Raw genomic sequence first — 15,256 nt, 5'->3', positions numbered from 1 at the left:
ACTACCGTCAGCCCCTCTCTATATCCAATTTTCTGGCCAGAGGAATTCCCTCTCCTCTACCCAGTTTTGGGTACCCAGTACACTGCTTTTTTATCAAAACTTGTCCTTGCATTTCAGTAGGAGTTTGGGTAATGCCATCCTTCAATGGCATTTGCATTTTTGGCCTTATCTATCAGCTCCCTCTACTTGGCACTAGGCTCAACTATGGAATGGAAAGCTGTGGCCCCTGTTCAAGGGCAGAAAACAAGCAAGAGAGGTATTTTTGAGCAAGGATCCCTTTCCAAATGTTTGGAAGTGACAGCACGAAGATGGCCGCATGCTGTGCCCTCAAAAGTCTTGAAACCAATTGTCAAGAAATTTCCTGTGTTACAACTTTATAAACAGATAATAAAAAAGATGCCAGACAACATCTTATAGGTAAGATTTGAGGTTATTAGATATATAAATATAAGGTGTATGATTTATAAATTTCACCATAAAATGTCTAAGGTGCATATGTGTGTATATTTGTATTTATGTGTAAATAGTACAGGTCTATATATCTACAGAAATGTAAAAAGCTATAGATACTATGGTGGCTGCTGGCTGCGCCATTGTGAGATCACATACGTGCTGTGTCTCCATAGAGCTGGCACACTCTTCTCTCATTTTTGTACCTGACACTCGCAGGCTTGTTTAGCTTCAGTAATTCTTATCCTACCTTTGCCTTTCCGTGAAGCATTTCATTAGTTCTGCTTGTTCACAGATTTAATTTCCCCTCCCTAATCATTTGTGGCTCCTGTGGTCCATCGATTTCAGAGACAGGCTGAACATGAGCAAAGGAGAGTTTCAGAGGAGAATGAGAATCAAGCTGCTGCAGAACTTAAAATCATTGCAGTGACAATGAGATGTGTATAAAAAAAGATACTTCTGTTAAATTGTGCAAAATATTAATATAAACATATGGTTGGGGTTTTTGTTTGCTTTTGTTTGGGTTTTTCTTTTCTTGCAACTAGACCATCATTTCTGCCTAGACAATTTATCTTCCATTTACCTGCTCTGTTTAACTATCTGATGTGGCTTTGCAGGGCACCACTTGCATAAGGTAAATGGATAAAGACTTCCCTGGGTATCCAGATAGGCACAAGGATACCTACACGCATCTGGAGAAGGATTTCCATGCCACTTTACTTGTTTACCCACGGCACATGCCTATCTGCTGGCTGGGCTGGGCTCAGTACTACTTCCAGTTCTCTATAGAACCTAGGAACTTTCAGGAGATTCTCAGCACTCAGTTGCCTGTATTCTGTTCTCAGGTACGTTAACTTTAATTGCCTGCGTTTGCTTCAGCTACCCACTTGTAACTTCCAGCTCAATAAGTTATTGAGCAGCTCTCCAAGGTATACTTTGGTCATAAAGAGTGATAGGGGAGGCCCCAGCACCGCTCGTGAATAAGCAGAGATAACCAGTTGCTTGCATTTCCTATTCACTTTCTTCCCGCATGTGTTTTTTTTTCTTTTATTGAAGTATTAGCAGTCTTATATTGGTTTGAATATACAACATAATTGTTCAACAGTTACCCATATTATTAAATCCTCACCCCCACTCGTGCAGTTGCTATCTTCCAACACAGGAAGATGTTACAGAATCATTGGCTGTATTCTATATTCCAGCACATGCTTTTCATCAGCACTGAGGCCACCAAGACTCCAGTTAGCAGCCTATAACAGTTTCATTAGAACGATAGGACTGGGGCTTGTTTTAAAAAAAAACCTTCAGCCATCCTCCAGTGAATAAGGAGACCAGGATCACAGCAGCAAAGTTGTGAAATGATACATCTGAAAAGTGTAAAGTGACTTAAAAAATAGGGGAGGTGCACAGAATCATGGTATTCCAGAAAACCAGTGTAGCATGCAATGATACAGTTTCCTTTCTTTGCACTTGGAGAAGTAAAACCAGAACATACATCTACAATCACATACTCCATCCCGTTGATTTGCTCTTACAGAAAATGGAAGGCTAGACACCACACTCATATGCCTATTGAAATCATGTCAACTAAGAAAAATGTTCTTTGTTTACCATGAAGTCTACATTTCTTTACATACAAATGCATACTCTGTAGACTGGCTACACAGTATCATACAGTTTTCTTCAACATTCTCCTGAGGAAATAAAAGGGCACATTAGAAATACATCATGCATGCAGTGAAATACAACCAAAAACATGTTCTCTAACCCTCTACTCAAGCACACAATGAGATTCAGATTTTCTAACTGTTTGGTTAATTTGAGCAATTGCATACTTAGCAGCATCAGACCTGAGATTGAATAATCTGGTCCAAAGAAATTTTCTTTGAGACCTGATTTATGTCTACTGAACTGAATGAAAGAAAGTGGATCATTGCAAAACCTACTTCTTAATGGCTCTGTAGATGTTGCCAGAATCACATTCTCGAGGCCAAATGCTTTCTTCCTTTATATAAAAGATTCTTTGCAAGTGAACATTTTTAACTTTTTATTGCCCTATACTATGTATACATAAAAGCACATATAAGAATACTCAGAACACCGGCTATATATATATATGTGTGTGTGTGTGTGTGTGTGTGTGTGTGTATAGAGGAGCCTCTCTAGCACCCTAGAAGTTCCTATGTTCCACCTTCTAGTCAATACTCACACCACCCCCCAGGATAACTCCTAGTCAAGAATGGCTGAACTTCCAACAGTACAATTCACTGTTACCTGTTTTGAAACTCTACGTAAATAAAATCATACACGATGCATCTTTTGAAACTGGCATTTCCCATTCAACATTTTGTTCATGGCTTTCATCCATATTGCTTCATTTCTATATTTTCTTCATGAAAAAACATATTTGATTTGACAGAACCATGCCCCATTCTTTCCAAGGAGAAACATAACTATTACTATTAAAATCTAAAATCTTACTCAAAGATCAGAGATTATGAAGAAATGGGGGAAATTTCTATAGACTTACATTTTTTTCCTCTTCTAGGGATTTAATGATATGTTTTACTTCAGGAATTTTCCAGACTCCTACCTTGGGAGTTGCTTGTAAACAGAGTAAATATTGAAGACCACCAGTGGTGAAGCTCAGCTTCTATTTCTGAAGGACAGCTTGTCCTTCCCTACAGTATTTTATCACTTCTGGCTGAATTTGTCATTTCTCCCTTCACTCTTCAGTGAAGTCCTACACTGGTCTAGAAAGAGGAGCAAGGCTTCTTGACAAGTGAGCTCAGAAAGGTCAGATCTGAAACAGAGAAGGAGAAATGAATCGTGACATCCTGGGTGGGGTCACTGGAAACTAGAAAGCATGTCAACACATTTTCTGAGGAGAATAGCTCATTCTAGGGGAACTGTGTGCTCTGTAATCTGTGTGTGCTCTGAACACTTGGACCAACCCCATGCTTACCCCTGACTTTTCCACCTCTCAGTTCTCAGCCTAAATGCCACTCCTTAGAGAACCTGAGCTTCACACACCGACTGAGTCATGTCCCTCAGAATGCCCTCCCACAGCCTTTGGCTTCTCTTTTTTGACAATTCATGACTCCACAAGTAATTTACCCTTTAGGTTTCCCCTCCATCAGATTATCACTTGATGAGGCACTTAGTAGGATGCCTGGCACACAGTAGATGTTCATCTGATATTTCTTGTATGAGTGAATAAATGAACAAAATTAAATATTACAGGCATTCTCAAGATACAAAATCAATTTCACCCATGATCTTTTGAAGTGTTTCCTTCTTCTTGGTGTTATTTCAGGGTGGAAATGTAAGTCTCTCCAAACAAAAAAAAAATTCTTAAATGTCATATATATCTACTTCTTTCCCAACACAAAATATTTCCTTATTTCCAGGAATATGTGAATTATAGTTCCCTTAAATTAGAGGTCCAGCAACTTGGCATTTTGCTGCCAAACCCCACAAATGAATGGAAGGTCAGTAGAGCAAACACGTTTGCTTAGTAAGAAACATATTACCCCATCTCAGACAATGGATTAATGTAGACTATTAAAATGACATCTTTAAAGAGATGGGTAATATGCACACTCCTCATATCTAGTGGATCCATTTAGGAGGAAGTATTTGGCAGAGAGGGGACAATTAAGGTGGTGTGTGTTTTTATGTTAACCGCTTGTTTCTTCAGGGAAATTAGACTCTTTGGCCTGTTCTTTAAGTCCAAGATTCTTAAACTTTAAGGAAATTTACTAAAATGCCCAAAAGAACATCTTAACATAAAGGGTCTGTGCTTCAGAAGTGATGCAGATGGACACATAATGGGTGCAGTCTGCAGTTACCGATAACCCAACATGACCAAGTGATGGTCTGATCGGGCAGCTAAGATAGAATTAAAACAATCTTTATTCTAAGGTTTCTTTGAGGATGAGGAAGTCCTAGAATTCCAAAACCAGAAGGGGCCTCAGAGGCTGTGAATTACTTCATCTGATGGGCATTAATTATTAACAATGACTTATACACAAAGTTATTTACATCTCTAATAATTTAAACGAATTTATGGTCCATCTCATTAAACATGATAGCAACAATCCTGGCAGTGCAACCAGTTTCCAGAAATACCGTAAAAGGCCAAGCTGAAACTTTAGTGAATACTCCTTAGGCCTTTTTCTTAATACAATGCTTACTCTTAAAACTTGTTTTCAACCTATAAATGACACAAAATATTCAATGTGGTTTTTTTTCAATAATTTTCCCAATTACCAAAAACTCTCAACCAAAGGAAAGGAAACCTTATGTGAAACTATAAAATGAATTAATTTAACTCAATTGGACAAACATTTTTAATCATTTACCAAATGGAAGGCACAAGGCTTCATGTTGAGGGTACCAATATCTTGAACACAAAATAGCCGTTTTCTTAAAAACTTTATAGCCTAGTGAAGTAGAGACACAAATAGTCTGTCAATTTAATTTCAATATAGAGAGGTTTACAGAGGATGTGATGGAGCATAAAAGAGGATTAATTACTGCACATTGGACTTCAAAGACTGTTCACTGGAGAAAAAGACATTGCAGTGGAGTCTTGAAAGCTGAGCAAGGCTTGAAGGTTGCAGAGAGACAAGCAGGCTGTTCCGGCCAATGGAACACCCCAAACAGAGTCATGTGGTATATTGGCTGTATGTATATCTCAGTCCACTGGCTGTATGAGTTTGAAATTCAAGGCCAAACTCAAGACAGGGCTACATGTTGAGAAGTACTATGAACATAGAAAAGAGTTAAAATCATGAAGCAAGTAGGGTTGCACAAGAAAAGACTATAGGGATGGGAAAATGTCAATCATAACACATAGAAATGAACCAATGAAGATGCATGAGACAATGATCAGGAGGTCATACATCTGTAGAGCCACATATTTTGTCAGTATTCAATTTATACTAAGGCCCTTACTCAGTGTTTCCAATGGCCAAAATGTTCATTAAGTCTTGTCCACTTATATTTTAGAGAAGCAAAGCCAAGAGCTCATAATGGATTAATGTTGACCAAAATTTAAGTGGCCTGAATGAAAATTGATTCTCAGTTATCTCAGAGATTTCACAGGATGCTTGGTATTACCTACCTATGTAGATAAATACATATATTACTGGATCAAGGATATGTCATTTATTCTCATACAAATAATTCTTACCTATACATGCTGAGATGCTCATTTCTCAGTCCATTAGTTTCAGTTTAATGCATATAGAACATGTCTAGAATCGACAGGGCTTTGAAGGTTTTATTTTTAATTTTACTCAGATGAAGAATTCTGATGTTGCTTGATAGTTCTACCAGTTACGCAGCATCAGCAAGCGGCCCCACGGGAAGCATGAGGCCAAGGTTAAAATCCTGCTAAGTCAAGATGCTATGATACCCAAAGAACCAATTTTCATTGTATTGCTTATCTTCTGGTATTTTATTGGCATGCCCAGAATCTGAGCACGGAAGGGGTGTACTGGGACTAATTTCAGTTGCAGATATATAACTCTTGGCATTAAATTTTCCTTAACTTTCACAAAATTCAAGGTTACTGCTTTAGCTTATTAGTCTTTAGCTAATTGTATCACGTGCAAAAAACGAAAGTCAGAGTGCCTCAAACTACAAGGAACAACAAGTGCAATGGAAGACGTGGACCCCAGTTTCTGCTGAATTAGGAAGTATGCAGTAAGAACGGCACAAACCACTTTTCCTTGGGACTAATGTAGGGATTGTCTGTATGCAAAGGTGATGCTCCTCTAGCTAAGGATATTCCCTTAAATTGCTTCAACATTAAAGATGAGTTTGCATATCCCCAGCTATATCATATCCTTATTTGCAAAACAGCAGATTAGGAGTCACACTAGGGTTGGGATAACCAAGTGTATAACCAAGTACATGAACTCTCATTCTGGTAGCAGCTCAAACACAGTCCAGCCAAAATCTTTGAGGCAAAATAATCTATTCCACACTTCGAGGTTGTGTGCCTTAAACCCACTTCACTGACACATTATCCCTTGTGACCCGTGCGTTAGTCTGACCCAATAATTTACTGAATGATACTTCATACCTAATTTTATATTTACATAATATTTTGCAATTCTCAATGTATTTCCAAATATGCTATTTAATTATATATCCTTAGAACTCAATGCAGTGACAGAGCAGCTGTTGTTAGTGCATTTTCTTACTGGGGAAAATGCAGCTCCAAAGTGGTTTGCACAGAATTACATGATTAACAGATGGTGGGACGAGTCTAGAAGAGACATCTTCAGACTTCTAGGCAAGTTTTATCTTCACTGTACCCCAGAAATCCAGGAAAAATTAATAAAATAAAATCCTGAGGTCTTACTCAGGCTAGGAAGAGTGCCTAGTGTCACAGAGGACAGGACTTCTCTTATGTTTAACTGGCTGGAGCAGAGGACAGCACAATTGGAAAATAAACTGACATTCCTGTGCCTTTGCCCAGAGCCCCATTTCCCTCTCCCTCCCTTCACCTCCATTTCTGGACTGAGGAACCTCAGAACCCTGAGAAGAGTCATACCTATTTCTCTCTCTTTTTTTTGTATCATTAATATACAATTACATGAGCAACATTGTGGTTACTAGATTTCCCCCATTATCAAGTCCCCACCACATACCCCATTACAGTCACTGTCCATCAGTGTAGTAAGATGCTATAGACGCACATTCCCATCTCTTTTTAGTACACAAATTCCCCTAGTCCTTTACAAGACACATGTGGCCTCCTTTCTGAAGATGTTCCTTATTTCCCCTGGAACATTTATTGTTGCCCCCTCTAAGTTACTAGAGGACAGCTTTGCTTAAATATTTTAGTATCAGTCATTACAATATGTTTTATTATTTTATTCCATCCATTTTTCCACTAAACCACATGTTCCCAAATAACAAACACCCGTGTTTCCTCTCTGTGCCATCTGCAGTACCTAGAAGAGTCTCTAGCACATAAGAGATGCTCAAGAAGTGCTGGGTCCTTTAGCCTGAAGTGCTGGTGACTGCATGTTTGCACCTGTCACTGTAACAGATGGATATACATGTTAAAAGATGTCTTCAAAGAGAGGTACTTAACACAAAGTAATGAATCCCCCATGATAAAATACCAGAACTATAGTAGGAGCACAACTTAGGAACAGGGGAGTCTTCCTTTTTCTCTAATTATATCCCATAGGAAACTTCCAAGACCAATTCAAATCATCTCAATCAACAAATATTTGCAGTGGTCATTTAACATTCACTAGGAATGTCTCTAGGGTGCTCTACATATCCTTCAATTCACTATTTTAGAGCATTTTACAAAGGATCTTGGTTTTCTCCACAACCAAAATCAATTTTGTTTCCTTTCTGTGTCTAAGCCATAAGTTTGCCACTTAAAAATTATATTAAATCATGTCTCTTATTTCACCTCTACTTTACACACATATAAAAAAATCAGTTGTATTTTGCAATAAAGATCACTTGATAAAGAATAGAGAACCACAAAGTCATATTGAGAAGCATGTGCTGGGAAGAGCAAAATTCCAGGGCTTTCTGGAGGTCACTTTGGAAAAATAAAACAGCAAATGTTAAATCTGCAAATGCCAGGGGGTTAACAGATAATGAGTACCTATTACATGCAAGACATTGTTGTGAGTGCTACATAAAATTTAATATGCATAATTGTCCCTGTCCTAAACATTCTACTAATTAGTCTAGTATCTCTATCTCTGTTATATTACCATTTGAGCTTATGTTTTTGCTTAATAGACCTTTCTAAAGAAATAACCTAGAAGCTTCCAGTCAAGATGGTGCCTTGAATTACTGCTTCGGCCTTCTCTATGACATACACACTGACACTTTTAAAAAATTAAAAATATGGATATTTTTTAAAATATACAAATATGTACAAGAACTGGAAATAGAATAGAAACAGAGGTAAGTATGGGCTGCAGTCACCAGATCAACCAAATCCCAGAATTGTTCATAGCACATGTCCTAGCTCAGGGTCCTATAGCAAAATACTATAGGCTGGGTAAGCTTCAACAACAGGAATTTATTTCTCACAGATCTGAGTCTAGGAAGTCTAAGATCAAGGTGCTTACGGATTCAGTTCCTGATGAGAGCCACCTTCTTGGCTGGCATATAACCACCTTTTTGCTACATGCTGACATGACCTTTCCTCGTGCATGCACTTGGAGAAGGAGCACGCATGCGTCTTCTTCTTGTAAAGCACTGCTCCCATCATGAGAGCCCTACCCTCATGACTTCATCTGAACTTAATTACTTCTCAATAGCCCTACTTATATAAATGCCATTACATTAGGGGTGAAGCTTCAACATATTAATTGGCATTTGGAGGGGGTGGGGCACAAATGCTGAGCCTATAACAGCACTTTTTTTTTTCTATTATTGAAGAATTGAAAACTGTAAAGAGCAGTTGAGATTTTGATTCCTGTAGGATATGGGGAAACACCTGAACCAGACTAATTGCATTAAACCAGACACCTGAAATAAGGCATAAGAAGCACTAAAAAAAGCTTAAAAATCTATGCAAATTCCCAGGACATAACTATATGAAGCAATATACTTGGGCAGGCAAGAGAGGAGAAAGGAAGCAGAAACATCCATGCAGGTGGGACCCCAGCCAGGCTGTCCAAAAGGTCACACTTGGGTCCATACTTTCTTTAATATCACCATGGGGTAAGAGCATGGAGTCATTAAATTGAGTAGATAGGAGGAACCAGAGTCTGTGTAGAGGCTACAGATAGGAAAGAATGGGCACAGAAAACATGAAAAGGAATTGTCACTCAAGATGAACTTAGGTTATATCCTCAAAGAAATAAAAAAATAACTTCTGTAAAACAGGAAAAATATGATAAAACCAAAGCAGTCAGACACAAGTTAAGAACAGGTAGATGAGGAAAAAAAGCAAACAGAATTTCTAAAAATTAAAAATTCGCTAAAATAAAAATTTCAATATGTGCTATAAATGATTCACTGGATACAGACAAGGTCAGAAATAACTAATTTGAAAGTATGGAAGTATTTCTCTTTGTTTCATTCTGAGAGAAGAAATAAAACACAAAAGACAAGGCAAAGTATAATAATGACTATGATAATGATGAAATCAAACTGCTAAACAAAATATAATAAAACAGGAATCAAATATCTTTCAAACTAGTAGGAAAAAAAATGTTGAAAAAGAAATACCCATCCACATCACAACAATGAAGGCCAGAAAATAAGGTGAGGAAAAGGAAGAATGGAAGAAAATAACATGGTAATAGAAAATAAAAGGGATGAATTAAGTTCAAATAAACCAGTAATTACAACAAATGTAAGTGGATTAAAATTATCTAACAAAAGACCAAACTAAATGCTTTTTATTTCAGCTTTTATTTCAGCATTATGCTCTTTAGAGAAACACCTAAAATATATTACTACTGACAGCTCAAATAAAGAGGTTGGAAAAGGTACGCAGGTCAAAATTATGTTTATTATAATATTAGAATGTTTTATGCCTTTTTCATTTTGTTGACATTTGCACAAATATCACAAAAAACAGTGATGGGTAAAACTGCTGACACTAAACTGTGCTAGCAGTCCTTTTTGTCTTTTATTTTTTCATTGCCATGCACTTGCAGAAAACACCCACAAGCTAGTTCTTCTTAAGAATGATCTTCCTGAAATGGTGGTATTAATTTTGTTAAGTCTCAACACTTGGGTACGTATCTTTTTAGTATTCAGTGTGACAAAGTGAAAAGTACTGTAGCTCCAGGAGAAGGAGGTTCCCCACCAAAGGCAAGTTCTCTATGAATTTATGTAGACCAAAAAAACGTCAAGAGCAAAACGTTGGGTAAAAGGGGTTACCATATTTATTCTCATTGCATTCACAGGCAGCTCAGATATGCAGCTGGCTCAAATGTGCTCCCCAGGCCAGCTACAGGTTCTGCTCCCCAGCACAAGCTTAGACCTCCTGGCAGTAGGTCTCTTATCTCTTCTCGCTCCCCACTCCCCCCACGGTGTGCCAAGATCCTTTCTTCCACATTTGGGCTTAATTCTCCAGGAGCACTGGGACTCCAGGGCTCTCTCACCGCTCTCCAGGCTGCCCACTTCCCTGCTCCCACACTCTGGGGTGCAGCTCTGTGGGTGGGTCCCTGGTGACTGGTGAATGTCTGACCAGTTACATACCAGGAAAACAGGCAGAGGAGAGAATGGGTGTCTCGTCTACCCCTCCATTGGGCAGGTATTCCCATGACTGACCAGCAACTCTGTCGCTGGTAACATCCCATGAATGTGCAAGCATTCTCTCATTATATACACAATGGGCTCTATTAAGGCCAGGTGGTAATCCTGGTCAGAAAGTTCCATTTTCCCCACAAGTACATATAAAGCACTTTTTGCTGCATATTGGCATACTCAAGTTACCTTGAGGAAATGTTATTGTTAGTTTGAATTGTGAAATTTTTACCACTTCTTTAACTTTTTTCCATGGAAAACCATTTTTACCTGAAAGAATGATAGACAAACTATGATTAGCTACATTTGGTTTTGGGCATACACTTTCTCAAGAAATAACACAATAAATCTGTAATTTCAAGGAAAATGGACACCCAACAATATCTACTGCTAATTGATAAAACTTGAGCTTTCAATTGAAAATTAGAATCTTGGAAAACTTGTATGAGCTTCATAGTATCCCAAAATTTAAAAACTGTTCTGTTGACATAAGTGGTTATATTAAATGAATGTGATTTTTGGGGGATGTTGTATAATGAAATTTATCACTTGGAATATTTGCATAACTCAGTGAACCAATATTTTACAGATGACAATGCATAGTGATTTAAAAAAATCAAGCATAGGTTAAAGATGTATTCAAAGTGTATGACAATCCAATGGATGATTGAGTAACAGAGTACAAGTAGGTCATTGATATTTTCAGATTTTACCTTGCAACTACCAATTAGTTTTGGTATACTACCAAAAAAAAAATGTCCACAATTATCTTCTTACACTCCTATGTTCAACATTTCATTAAATTTCCTAGTCAATAAGAAATGATAAAAAGAAATGTATGAGTTGTACAAAGACAGATAATTGCCATTATTTGCCAATATGTCTACATTAGAAAATCCATGACAATATCAAACTAAAAATACTAATAGATTTCAGCAACATAATCAATATGCATAAACCAATAGCATCCCTATCTACAGTCATACCCAAATAGAATATGTAATAGAAATAAAGAATCTCATTTACAATGACAACAGAAACCAAGGGTACCTAAGCATAACACTAATATATCTTACATGACATTATTCTGAATTTTTTAAGTCCTTGATTAAATGAAGAGCTATGCCATGTTCATAAAGGAATAGTATAAAAAGTTGTCCCCCAAATTATCCACAAATTGAATAATTATTATCAAAATTCTCTAAAAAACTTTATGAAATTTTAGCTGATTCTAAAATTCGTATCAAAGAGAAGGTCTAAAATTTTAAGGCACAGTTTATTATAATGGAAAAGAATAAAAAGTACCTTATTATAGGATATAACAAAAAATCTATATGAGTATTGAAGGAAATTTTAAAACTTTAAAAAATAAAGATTTAAATATGTGAAGAAATAAGCTATTTGCCTGAGAGGGAAAACTCTCATCATCAACATCATAAAGATGTCAATTGTTCCCCAATTAACATATAAATGCAATGAAAATCCTGGTAGAATATTTTAGGAAGACTGACAGGCAGAGTCTAGAGGTAATTGTGGAATAATAGCAAATACTTAATAGTATTTTCTGTGAACCAAGCCCTTTTGTAACAACTTCACACACAACTCTTTAAAATACCAATAACTGTATCTACAAAGGTAGGTATTATTTCATCCCCATTTCACATGCTAGAAAACTGAGGCACAGAGAGATTAAATTCTAAGATCAAACAGGCAGTAACAGAAGAGCCAACATTCTTTCTCAATTTATCTCTAGTGCGCCCTCAATTACTGTACCAAACTGCCGAGAGTACCAGACCAACTCTGTGGACGAACAAGGTGGGCTATGGGAAGTATCTTTAGCACTATAGCTTGAAATAGTATGATATTTATGCATAAATAAGTAAATACCAATGAAAGTAAGTCAAGAACATACTAACAGCCTACACATTGGATTTATGAAAGGGGTAACAAATTAGATCAATAAGAAATGAATGGTATATTAAACAAGTGTTATAAGGGCAATTGAAATGATATCCCTACTTCATTCCATAAACAATCAATTTTAAAAGGAGTAAATATGTTAAAATAGAAACAAAAACCTTAAAATGTTTAAAATAGAATTTATGAAAACGTATTTACAAATTTGGAGAAAGAGATAATTTTAAATACACGTAAGTGGAGCAAAACCATAAACTAAGAATGATAAGCACGCCTACATTAAAAGTAAAAACTTTTGTGCAACAAAATATACCATTAAAACAAGTGAAAAGACAGGACAAGCTCTGAGAGAAGGTATTTTTTATACATAACCAACAAATAATTTGTATCCAAAATATATAATGAACCCTTACAAATAATAATAAATAAAACAATAGCCCAAGATAAAAATGGTCAAAAGCATGAGCAAGAATTTCATAGACTAAGAAACACAAATCGTAGAAAAAACAAAACAAAACATATGGGAAGATGTTCAATCTAACTAGTAATCAGAGAAATGTAAATTTAACCAGTGATGTGCCCAAGGAAACCAATTTGATTGCACCCATCTCTTCCCTACTCCACATTGTCACATTCTGTTAGTAACATGAAATTGGCCACGGTGGGAACATTTACACAATGCAAATGGACAAATGCTGCAAATTAGAGCTTCTGTGTGTCACAAAAAGTTAAAAATATAACAATACCAAGTATTGTTAACAAGGATATAAAAAAATGGGAATTCTCATACTTTGCTGGTAGAACAATATGACAATATCTGTCAAGTTAAATTAAAGGCATATTTATTCTATGACTTGGCAATTCCATTACTAGCCATACAGAGAAACTCACATGTATGTGCAGGAGATATATATGTGTAAGAACATTCACAGAAATATTGATGACCATGGCCACAAAATTAGAAACACCCACAATATCCATCAAAAGGAGAATACATAAATAAACTGTAATATCTGTATACCATGGCATCATATATAGCAGTGAAAACTGATGAATTAAACAGCCCATATCAACTTAGGTAAATCTCCCAAGTATATTGAGTGAACATAGCAAGTTGAAACAGAAAAGTATAATACCTATAGCATATAATTTTAAGACATGAACACACTACATACTGCTCACACATGTGTGTGTGTGTGTACATAGTATGCCTAGGTGTGTATATATGACATTTTTAAATTATGTCAGGCTGCTAAAAAGTTAAAGTCCAACAAAACCTAGGATATGGGGTTTGTGAAAACACTAATTTTCATATGCTGTAAGGGAGCTTGATTGGCATGACCTACTTACAGATCAATTTGGCAATATTTAGCAAAAACGGAGAAGTGACTACTTGTAACCCATCAATTTGGTTTCTGGGTATACTGATTCAAAGAAAACTCACAAACATACTCAGAGGACACACTCAATGATACCCATTGCAGCTTTACTTTGCGCAAAATTATTTTTACTAGAGAATAGCATGAAAACAATAAAATACGGACTTAGTATAAACCAAATTGATGGTTGTGTTTGCCCTTGGGGAGAAGGAAAAGTAATGATCTGTAAACAGAAATATAAAAGAAATACCTATAATGATTTATTTCTTGAAGAAAAAAATCTGACGGAAATGTAATAATGTGTTAATATTTGCTAAATTTGAATAGCAGGAAAATGGATGATTATAAACACTTAAACTGTTAAATTTTTTTTTTTCCTTTTTTAAGAAAAGTAATGTATTTCCCTTAGTTTCCTGAAGTTTTTTGGGGGAAAGGAAAACCCACTCAATTTGGAATCAAACACCTGGATTGTCATACAAGTTCTTCTAATGGCTAGCTGGGTGTTCATGGACAAGCCAAGGTGACACAGCCAGTATCTGAGGCCCTGTAACTTAGGCTATCATTAAATCACCTTCTGTGCGGCAGTTATTGCATTTCCATTTAAAATTCAGGTGGCTAGGGCTGCATAACAATCTACCACAAACTGCATGGCTCTAACAACAGAAATGTGTTATCACACAATTCTGGGGACTAGAAGTACAAAATCAAGGTGTCAACAGAATTGGCTCCTTCTGAGGGCTCTAGGGGAAGACCTGGTCTGGATCTCCCTTCTAGGTGAGTGGATGGCTGTTCTCTCTGTGCCCCTTCACAGCCTTCCCCTATCTGGGCTGTGTGCCAACCTCCTCTTCTTACAAGCACACTAGTCATACTGGATTAGGGCCCACCCTAACTACTTAGCTTTACCTCAGCTTTCTCTGTAAAGAACCCCATCTCCAAATAAGGTCACATTCTGAGGTACTGAACATTCAGGCTTCAACATAGGAATCTGGGGAGGACACAGTTCAACCCGTAACACCTACCACACTTAGATGATATTTAAAATATACACAAAGAAAAAAATGTTTCCTTTAAGAAGGGTAAGCTCATCCCCAGCTAAAAGTGACTTTAATTTATTGATATTAATCCACTAGTGAAACGTTAGGAGGCAGGGCTGAGAATGGCGGAATGAGGTTTTTGACTTCAGCTCCTTCCTCTTCAGAAGCGTTTACGCCACCTGCACTGGTGAGCCCTGTGGCCAAATGGAAGACTGG

This window comes from Manis javanica, chromosome 12 (assembly GCF_040802235.1).
Source record: "Manis javanica isolate MJ-LG chromosome 12, MJ_LKY, whole genome shotgun sequence".
Classification (NCBI taxonomy): Eukaryota; Metazoa; Chordata; class Mammalia; order Pholidota; family Manidae; genus Manis; species Manis javanica.
This window is presented reverse-complemented; position numbering follows the sequence as displayed.